We start from the raw sequence: 11,135 nt of genomic DNA on the forward strand, positions 1-11,135 counted from the left end.
GGCCGTGTCTCCCGTGACTTGCTTTATAATTAAACTGGTGTTAACATTGGATCGAAGATCTCCTGTTTGTCTTGGCATCGCAGAACACACAAGATGTCCGAAGCTCGTTTTTTACATGGTCCTGACAGACAAGCCTGCGGTTCCCGCGGGTGAATTCCCCACATGTGCTCCCAGTTGTCTCCATCTTCTGGTGACTCCGTGTCCCCACAAAGTTTTCTTTAGGGCTTTCCAGCCAGCAGTTTTGCTTCAAGGTCATGGTGCCTAAGACTTGGTTGTAACTGACCTTGTCCACCCCCCCAACCCCATCCTGGCTACTGGGCTATCAGTTCCTGCTTCTCCGAGTTTCTTGGGCATAAACTATAATAACTATAAATAGTTTTCTGCTTCCTTATTTCACAGAAGATCTTTGGTTCTGAATGGTCATCTATCGTCCCTGAAAAACCACAAAATATCAGCTGGCTCTTCACATCACTCGTTCAACTTTTGTACATTCTATGAATTTGAATTCTGCCTTAGAAAATGCTCTTCTTTGTTTTGAGAATATTAAAAAGAAGGCCTCCTTAGAGCTGAAAATTATTTCCCACTTCGACTTGACACCCTGCATTTTAAAATACAGAGCCCAGTTGCCTCCAACGTATGAATTATTTCAGACTCTAATTTTTTTAAAGATGTTACAAACAAAGGATCCCATTTAAAAATGGGCAAAGACTCCAATAGACATTTCTCCAAGGAAGATATCTAAATGGCCAATAAGCACATGAAAAGATGTTGGGCTTCACTAGTCGATAGGGAAATGCAAATAAAGACCACAATAAGATACCATTTCTTGTCTACTAGAATGGCTATCAACAAAGCAGAAAAAAACGGGTTGATGAAGATGTGGAGAAATGGGAACCCTTTGTATCACTGGTGGAAATGTAAAGTGGTACTGCCACCGTGGAAGGCAGCCTGGCAGTACCTCAGAAAGTTAAACATAGAATTGCCATATGATCCAGCAATTCCATTTCTGAGTATATGCCCAAAATAATTGAAAGTAGAGACTCAAATGGATATATGTACACCCATGTTCATAGCAACACTATTCACAACAGCCAAAAGGTGCAGACAACCCACATGTCTATCAAGGGATAAGCAAAATGTGGTGCATACGTACAATGGAATATTATTCAGCCTTAAAAAGGAATGGCACTTTGACATGTACTACAATATAAATGAACCTTGAAAACAGGCTACGTGAAACAATCCAGACACAAAAAGACAAGATAATGTGTAAATTCCACTTACTAGAATAGCCAAAGCTGTAGACAAAGTATAATGGCAGATACTGGGACTGAGGGAAGAGGGCAGTCGTTGTTCCTGACTAATTTCTGGGAATGGATGATGGCGATGGTTGCACAATATTGATAAAGTTTGAGCCCATTAAATTATGCACTTAAAATGAGGAAAATGGTAAATTTTTTGTCACGTTTATTTTACTACATCATAAACAAGTTGCAAAGTACCTTTTGTCTTTCAAATGTCTTAGCCATTTCATATTGATTGCTTGTCGAAAGGTATTTTTCAATAAAGAAAAAAGATAATGAGAAAGTGTTTTAAAACAACTGCCCATTAACTTACCAATTGTTATCTGTGTGTGTTACCTTCATAGAATATGCTTACTTTTCAGAACTCTGTGTGGTCACTTCCTATCTGATGAATCGGTCAGGTTGAATTTCTGGTGTTTCAACGTGGAATTGACAGACACAAAAGCCAGGAGTGTCTTAACACTCATAATAGCAGCAGGTGGCAGAACTCACATTAGTTCTTGACTTGCCACCATGCTTAACATTGTGTTAAATCCTTGAGATGCATCGTCACTCTTCATAGCAGCCCCATAAGAGAGATTCCAACATCATGGCCATTTTACAGTCGAGGAGACTGAGGTCCACAGACAGAACATGACATCCTCTGCTGATGAGTAGGCGCTGGGGCTGAATGCTGGTCCTAACTCAGACACCGCTACATGCTAGAAGCTCCAGAAAAGGCAGAATTAGTTAATTTTGAAACATATACCTTGCATCACCTTATTTGATTTTTTTTTCTTTATTTGTTTAATTATGAGTCCTCAATCTAATCTTTAAAGGCAGGGGAAACCCAAGAATTATGTTATCAGAGACTGGTTAAAATGGAAAAGACAAAAATGGGCACGATATGTGGACGTTAAGGCTCCTAAGGGTCAATTCTGAGACAATAACAAAAAGCCATGATAACAAGAAAACAGAAAGTAAATTATTAGTAACTGGGAGTGAGAGAGCACCACGCATGCTTTCATATCGGGAAGGAGAGATAACAGAGTTTATCGGGTTGCAACTAGTGCTTTTTTCTTATGGAATATCTATAATCATGTTTTTCTGATTGTCCAAGTTAAGTAGAAAATACTACTTTTTTCAGATCATATCACTGATCAAGTTTCTGAGTGTGGGGGAGTTTGAAATGGACACCCTGCCGTCAGACGTTTGTAGAATAGGCGTTTTCTACCCCTGGGCTACACCCCCAGCCCACCACCCCTGCTTTTTTTTTTTTGAGACAGAGTCTTACTAAGTTGCTGAGGCCAGCCTCAAACTTGGGATCCTCCTGCCTCAATCTCTACAGTCACTGGGATTGCAGGTGTGCCTGGTAAAAACTTTTTTTATTCTGGGGAATGCAACTCTTCTGCCCAGGAGCCTCTGTTTATTTCTTTATTTAAATTATTTAATTTAATTTAATTTTTGCATTTCTGGGGCTCAAACCTCAAACTCAAGGCCTGTGCATGCTGGGCAAGCACGGCACCCCTGAGTTATGCCCCAGCCATCCATGCCTTTTGAAGTCAGGCCTCCTGGTTTGGTTCTGTTTTTCCTGGTTCCCTCCATCTCTTTGGGGTGCATGCAGTGTGAACTCCCTGTCAAAGTGATGTCTCCCCTTGCTCAGGGACTCTGCATTCTTTTTTTTTTTGGGTACCTGAATTAGGGACCCAGAGGGGGCATTGGAGGAGAGGGCCTGGTTTTCCAGTTCAGAGGTGTGGCCTGCTGGAGCTGCAGAGCTTTAGGGTGAGGGCGAGTGAAGCTGGCACCATGTGGCCGGACAGACAGGGCAGAGGTATTCTGCCTGGGGACCCAGACACTCCCCACTGACTAGGCCAGCGCCACCAGCCCTCTGAGGTGCTGCCTGCCCTCCAGAGGCTCCCCCTCCACAGCCTGTCATCAGGGATATTCTTAACTTTGGGGTGCCTTCTGGGTTCCCCTGGAAGTGCTGGGCTCCATTAGGCCATAATGTGCTGGAGGGTACTCCTGTCACAGGCCATCAGTCCGGTCTCTTCCCTCTGCCACCCACCATCAGGGCAGAGAGGATGGGGCAGGCAGCAAAAGCTGGCCCAGGTTGTCAGTCAAACCCTACAGGTTTCTGTCACCTCTGCTCTGCACCCCTCCAGGAGAAAACAAAGTACATTTCTCTCGAAGATCTAATGGGTTTGCTCCAAAAGATCATTAAAACCAAGTGAGCAATCCTGATTCCTTTTGCCTTGGCTCGTAGGAGGCTCAAAGCCAAATTAAATGCTCAAGGATGCTAAACCACCCTAGTGTCATATTCTAGGCCACATCCTCCTTCCTCCGTGAAAACTGATTGTGTACTTGTTATGGGAGAGGATTGGTTTGTAGTGTTGGAAAAGGCATCATAAATATTTTCATATAATCTTACATTTGGAAAAAATGTTAATTGTCCTTTTAATATAAATTAAGGAAAGTAAACCTCAAAACAAAAAATCTCTTCCCTTGGATACACAGGCAACACAAAGAGCTAAAAAGAACTGTATTGAGAAACTGTGGGAGGAAGTTGTAATTTCCATTTTGGCTTTTTGATGAATGGTAGCATTGTACACATGTTTTTACTACAACATCGATAGTACTTTTTGGAAATTGATAATACACTTAAAACCCAACCATATCAACATCCCTGAGTTATGACCAGGGATAGTTTTCCCCTCAGGGGAGTAATGGTGCAGAGGAAGCAAGAACTGCCCTGGAGAGCAGTTGTCGCATTTTGTAGCCATGGAGTTGCGTGAAGATTTGCTCAGTGCTGTACACCTGGCCCCTGGGAGGTGCTCAGTAGGTATTTCCTGGGTCCATGGGTGGATGGACAGATGCATGAACAAACAGGCAGACAGACGTGTGGGTGGGCGGATGGAAGGATGGATGGCTCGTTTAGTGAATGTATTTCAACAGACCTGAGCTATACAAGTTACATACACAAATGGATTAAGAGACTTTCAACTGAACATCTTAGCATTGCGGTGGTAGGATTTGAGGTGATCTTTAACTTTTTAAATCTTTATTTTGTTACATTACTTGTATAATTTCCCAAAGTAAAGGAACTTAAGAAATGAGATATATAACCTATTCTGCAAAGATTCAGAAAATGATAATATGCATAAAAAAAGAGAATGACGGCACAAACGTGGCCTTGGTAAAGGCTGGTGGACAGGAGCGCTGGCTGGTTAGGAGTTCTTGTGCTGGGGATCAAAACCAGGCCTCCCCTTGCTAGGCTGGAGCCTTACCACTGTGCTGTGCCCCAGCCCTTCTTTGTATGATACTAACAACTTATCTACAAATCCAAGGTTATTCCAAAATTTAAAAAGTTTTTGAGGCACTGTGGAGTAAACCCAGGACTTTGAGCACACAGGGTAGGTACTCCAGCATTGAGCTATACCCTTTGCTTCCCAAATGATTTTTTTTTTTTTTTAAGTAATGGGGGAAAATGAGATCTGCAGCCCCAGTGTGGGGTATTGAGTGGAAGGCACTTCTTTTCTTCCATTTAGGCTTTAAAGGGGACAGCATAATTCTGTCCCTGCTTTCTACCTCCCTAGGAGTGGTTTTGATGTCTCTGGGAACCAAGGGCCCATGAAAGGCCCCTGGGACAGGTCCGCGAACACAGTGCAGCGTGTGTCCCCCACTACAATCAAAGACCTCTCTCTAGCAGAGGTCCGTATTGCTCGGTTCCCTATCTCTTCTATTTCATTTCCAGTAACCAACAGTTACAGAAAAAAAGATAGTGGCCCTAGATAATAGTGGGTCCTTTTATTGTAACTGTTTTGTACAATAAAATGGACTAGTTATGTGCACTTGAGGATTTCAAGGGTCTCTGTGGAGAGAGTTCCCGGGAGCAGACTTCAAGGGTTGTCACTCACCTGTCTCCCTTGTTCAGGGGTCAGCTCGCTTCAGAACTGTGATTATCTGGAGCTCTTGGGTGCTGTCCTCAGTGGTGGCGGGGGGCGGGGTGGATTCTGCCTCCATGCCTGGCCGCATAGCTGCACTCATTGTGGCTATAATACAATCACTATGTGATTCATAATTAATTCTAATCAGTGAGTACATAGTGCCTTTACAGATGCTCTGGCCCTTTTCAAACACGCTTTAAAAGTCCTACGCTCTTGCCCTCTGGTATAAGGGGTGCAGATCGGAGTGGTTGAAGCCCTCATGGATTCAGGATTTAATTGACATTTGGGTTTAAGCCCATCACTTTTATTTTTTCAAAACACACACACACACACACACACACACACACACACACACAGTGCCTGAATTCTTTGAAAAACAGTGAGTATGGTTCCAGCAAAACAAAAACAAACATGCTGATTCGCAGACACGAATCAATCTGTAAATGTAACATCCAGAAGAAATAAACAAACACACGGAGCCACTACTACTACTCAGTGAACGCTGCAGGAGGGCCTGCTCTGTGCTGGCCAGGCCGGACCCTTGCAGCAAAAATTAACCCCAGGGATTAGGACTCCACTGTTTCCTGTGCGAAGGGTGAAGCTTCCAGAGAGCCCAGGGGCTGGGCTGGCTGCCCCTGGGCTGGCGTGTGACCTATGTAGTCACACAGAGCTCGGTGCTCAAAACGTCGGCATCGCGGCTTCTTTCACACAGAGCCACACAAGTTACATAACTCGTTCTGAAGTGCTTTGTCTAAGGTCCCTCTGCCACTAAATGGCAGGCTGGGTCCAAAGGCGGTTCTTCACCCCTCCAAGTTCACTGTTCGTCAACCCCCTGGAAAACTAACTTAAATACTAGAAGGAACGGGTCTGCTATGATTTGGACCTGGACGTCCCCCCAAAAGCGCACGTGTCCGGCAGTGCAGCAATGTTCAGAGGTGACAGATTGGATGATGAATGCTCTGATTTCATGAGTGGGTTAATCCACTTGATCGATTTGTCATTTGAATGGACCACTGAGTGGTAACTGCAGGTGGTGGGGTGTGAGTGGAGGAAGTAGGTCACTGGGGAGCCTGGCCTTGGGGGATTATATCTGTCCCTAGTCCCTTCCTCCCTTGCTCTGCCTACCCCCTGCCCTGTGCTGAACAGCTTTTCTCTGCCACACCCTTCCGCCATGATGTCCTGCCTCGACTCCACCCAGAGCAACGGAGAGGGTCGACCACGGGCTGAGACCTCTGAACCCGTGAGTCAAAGTAAACTTTTCTTCCTCTAGGTTGTTTTTGTAGGTATTTTAGTCACAGTCATGAAAACAGAGTGGAAAAGCCTAGAAGCCTTTACTAGTAGCTTTTGGAACCAAATAGAAGCCAACGTGAGTCTAAAAGTTCCCCTGGTCTCTTGTGAGTCCACTTCCTTACATGTCCAGTGTTGAGCACTGTCCTTGGAATGTTCATTTTCCTATAGCAGGGGAGGCCCGTGACACACAGACCTTCAGACATGGCAGCAGTGGTGACTAAGGCCAGAGTCACGCAGACTGCTGATGTCACTCGGCGGGACCAGTGGTGAGCCCGTGGGGGTTACTGGTAGCAGTAGCCAAGTATGGGCCAGAGATGGACTGACTGGACTCCTGGGAGCTGTGCACGTGGGGAAAAGATCCCTGCTGTCAAAGGAAATCATTCAGCCCCAAGTAGAACTGGTCTTAGTGTCTAAAGTTCCTGATGTCACCTGCAGTTCAATCATCTGCAAAATACTGTATTAACAGATCTTACTTCCCTGAACGTCTGTCCTCCCAGGAGAACTCTGTACTAAAAAAATTAAATAAAAAATTTAAATCCATGTATCCCTGCCTTTCCCTGAAAATCTACAAATAAGGCCCATATTTGTGGGGTCAGCAGTTGGCCACGTAGGTGGCACTGGCTGATACACTGCTCACAGTACCCTTTCTGTCCCTGGAGAGACAGTGAACGTAGCTCCGTCCTCTGGCCTGGTGTGGCCCTGAGGTGGTGCTGGTGGGTTGACAGGGGAAAGCCCCTGACCTCTGGCCCAGGTTTGCCCTCACATTTAATTTGTGCTGGGAAAAAAAATGAGACAGGTGTTGCTAGTCGTCTTCCCTGCTCCGACTTTTCATTTCAAGAGTTTTTGAATCTATAGAAAATTTGGCTTAAATAGTGCAATGAATACCCCCACCCCACAAGCCAAGCCCACCACCTGTTTGGACCCTTTATTCGCACACGGCATGTTTAATTCAGCTTTCCCCCTCTTTATAGTCCTGAACCATTTGAAAGCAAGTTGCAGACACACTGACATTTCACTCCTTCTCTAGTCTAGATTAAGTGCCCCCCACAAATCGGTACACCAAAGTCTGGTTTCTGGGGTGCTATTGGGAGGGGGTGGGATTCTTAAGATGAAGGGAGGCCTTTGGGTCATTGGGGAGTGCCCTGGGGGGTGGGAACCCTGCCTCTTCCTCTTCACTCTCCTTTGCCTCCTGGAGATCTGGCTCCACCTTGCCAGGTTGTGCTGCCTCGCGGCAGGACCCAAGGCACTGAGGCTAGTTACTCATGGAGCGGAGCCTCTAAGACTGAGCAGCAAGACAAAACTAGAAAAAACAAATACAAACAAATAAAAAGCATTTCCCACAAGTTGATATCTCAGGTACTATAGTGACAGAAAGCTAACACAACTCCCAAATACTTTAGCATATTTTTTTTAAGGAAGAAAGCCCTAAAAACCTTAATATCTGATCATACCTATGAAAATTAACAAATTTTCTCGGCACCAGGGCTGTAAATTCAGTGCAACTCTCCATACAGTCACTACGTGGCCAACCTGTGGACTATTTGTTACAGGGAACTACAAGCTAACTTTAAAAAATTGAAGGCAAGTTTGTAGAAACTTCCATAGCAAATCGACAGGTAGTTTTAGATGTATCGAATCTAATAGTTAAAAAAAAAAAAAAGACTCATATTTTGTATATTTTGCATTTTATTTTCCTAGAAAGTCATTTTTTATTATTTTTTATAAAAGCATTGGTTTGAGATGCACTGAAACACAAAAACTGTGTCTTCACTGCACACGTTTGAAATGCACCAGGCGTATACCCAGACCACATTCAGAGTTCCCCAATTGTCCTCAAATGTCTTTTGTAGGATGCATCTGTGGATCCAGGGTGTGGTTGAGGTCCACATGCTGCGTTCAGGGGCTCTGCTGCCTTTCTCAGCAGCACGAGGCCAGCTTCTTGCTTCCTTTGGAAGCTTCTCACTCCCCTTTGGGTAGGCCCAGCTTAGAGCAGGAGTGTAACTATCAGGGGGCCCATAGAAGTTACTGTTCACAAAGCAATAAAAGTCTAAGCCCAGTGATTTGACAACCCATTTTCAAATGTCATATGAATGTTGTTTTCATGCAAAGAAAAATTATATCTGTAGCATTTCTACAGAATGATATGGGGTGGGAAGAGAACCTGTGTTCATGCTGAATCTCAACCAAGCGAGAGGTGGGTGATGATGGGCAGGACAGCCGCACCTCGGGGTAGGGGAAACTTTGCACAAAAGAGAACATTGTGTAGTTTGGGCAGCGGTGCTTCTCATGCCTGGAGTGGGCGTCCTGATGTGGACTTGGGTGTCCTCAGCCGTAAAGCAACCGTGTTTCTCTAAATCCATTCCCACTGAACAGAAGAGGTATGTGCTTGTTGGAAGGCACCACAGAAATGCCCACCATTCATCATGTGTGATTGTTCAACACCGGGTGTGGCACGGGTAGGGGCTTAGAGTGGGTGCCCCTGGGCCTGCATCCAGGGCCAGTTCCCAGGCTGCAATCTGTGCAGGTGCATGAGGCCCGTGCTTAGAAGGGCCCGGGGTTTGCTTTTAGGCTCTCCAACCACCAACGTGCAGTTCTTCATACTTTTAAAACAAGGGTCTTATGCTTTATTTTGCACTAGGACTTGCAACTCTCCAGCTGGTCCTGTCCCTACCACATCTGGTTGACCTACCTCTGATGGCATCTGCAGGGGCTGTGGACAGGGGGGTACAAGCTCAGAGTTCACTCTCACTGTCTGTAGAAACTTCCAGAACAGAGAGCCCCACATTTTGCATCCCACCCCAAGCCTTCTCCAGCACCTGAGGATCCCTCTCACTGGCACTTGTGATAGTCCTGAAGGACAGGCGAGCTTGTGGGTGGGAGGGGACCTTGCAAGCAAAGGGTCCCTAGTGGGGACGGGATTGGGGAGAAGTGTGGGGCTCCTGCCCTTGCAGAGACAGCTCTGAAATGCGCTCGGGAAACTTCTCAGTTCCTACCATCGTTCAACTCCCCCGGTGCCCCTTCCCCACTCTCCTGCCCCGCTGGGGGCCATCTCCCAAACAAACCACCTGCACACAGACGTGACAGGGTTCTGCTTGTGGGGGCACCTGTGTCCAAACAGTCCAGGTAGGGGTTTCAGCAACACCCGTCGGGCTCAAAGGACTGCTGGCAGGAGTCGAGGAGATAGCAAGGAAGCGCAGGCCCGGGGCCGGGCACACAGGAGCAGATCAGTGGTGGCAGGGCCAGCACAGCTTCCTGCTCTACCTGGCCAGTTTCCATACCAGCAGAGCTGACATGAGATGCAAACCAAATGTGACGGGAACATGGGTTTCTAGGACTGCAGGGACAATTCACCACAAACTGGGCGACTTGACACAGCACATTTTTATTCTCTCAGAATTCTGGAAGCCAGAACTCGGAAATCAAGGTGTGGGCAGGGCATGTGCCCTCTGAAGGCTCCGGGGGAGGAGTCTTCTTTGCCTCTTTTGCGTTTCAGGTGGTGGCCAGCATCTGTGGGGTTCCTGGGCTGGTGCACGCTTGGCTCCAGTCTCTGCCTCAGTTGTCACACAGACTTCTTCTTGAGTACCTGTACACATGTCCTTGTCTTCACCCTTAGAAGGACAGTGGTCATTGGAGTAGAGCCTGCCCTAATCCAGTATGACCTCATCTTGACTCAGTTACATCTAGGACCCTGTTTCCAAGTAAGGTCACATTCACAGGTACGGTGACTGGACACCGGTTAGGGGGAAGAGTTCGCGCCACCACAGACGCAGAGTGGGAGTTATTTAAGGTGAAATGCAGAACACTCTGGGGTCAGTGCACCTCAGAATCACACTATTGACACCACGACGTCTTCGTGGGAAAGCCAGACTTCCCTGGGTGGAGTGCAGCCATGTTTTGACATGGCCTTTTGTAAGTGAGCTGAGAATTTAACTTCTGACACAGGCCATAATCCCAACTGGGCTTTTCCCACAGAGCTATTTATAAATAGCCTCAGATGTTAATTATTAATATGTATAAAATATTTATTAAGCACTTAATTTATACCAGCCTCCTTCACCAGGCACTAGAGAGACAAAGAAGAATCAGGCACAAAGTTGGTCCTCAAAGAGCTCCTTGTCCACGGACACTGGCATAGAAACTTGCAAATTCATGTGTGAGCACCTGCTGAATGCCTAGCCCATGCACAGTCACACTGGGCTCTGGGCCTGGCTTGCTCCCTGTCTGCAGTCCAGCTGGGCTGCCTGGGGAGCTGTTTCTGGGCAACACGTAAACACGGTGCCACCTCTGAGAGTTCCCGGGGTGTGCCAGGCTGCAAGCTGGGTTCCTTTCCTGACTGGCTTCCTGCTGACCATGGGGTTTTGGATAGATTGTAGACCTCTCTGGCTTCCTTCTCTTCCCCTGTAAAAACCAGCCTGTGAAGCCAGACCACAGCAAAGGGCTTCTCAGCTCTTCTGTCACCATGGTCAACAGAACCACCAGACTTTTATTAAGCACTCACTGTGTGCCAGGAACAGACGAAGCCCTCGCCACACATCATTCCTTTAATCCTTACACCCTTCCTATCAGGTGTGGGTCTTAAATGAGTCCATTTTAACTAACTGAGGGCATGGACCTGTAA

The sequence above is a fragment of the Sciurus carolinensis genome, chromosome 5 (assembly GCF_902686445.1).
Source record: "Sciurus carolinensis chromosome 5, mSciCar1.2, whole genome shotgun sequence".
In the NCBI taxonomy this organism is placed as follows: Eukaryota; Metazoa; Chordata; class Mammalia; order Rodentia; family Sciuridae; genus Sciurus; species Sciurus carolinensis.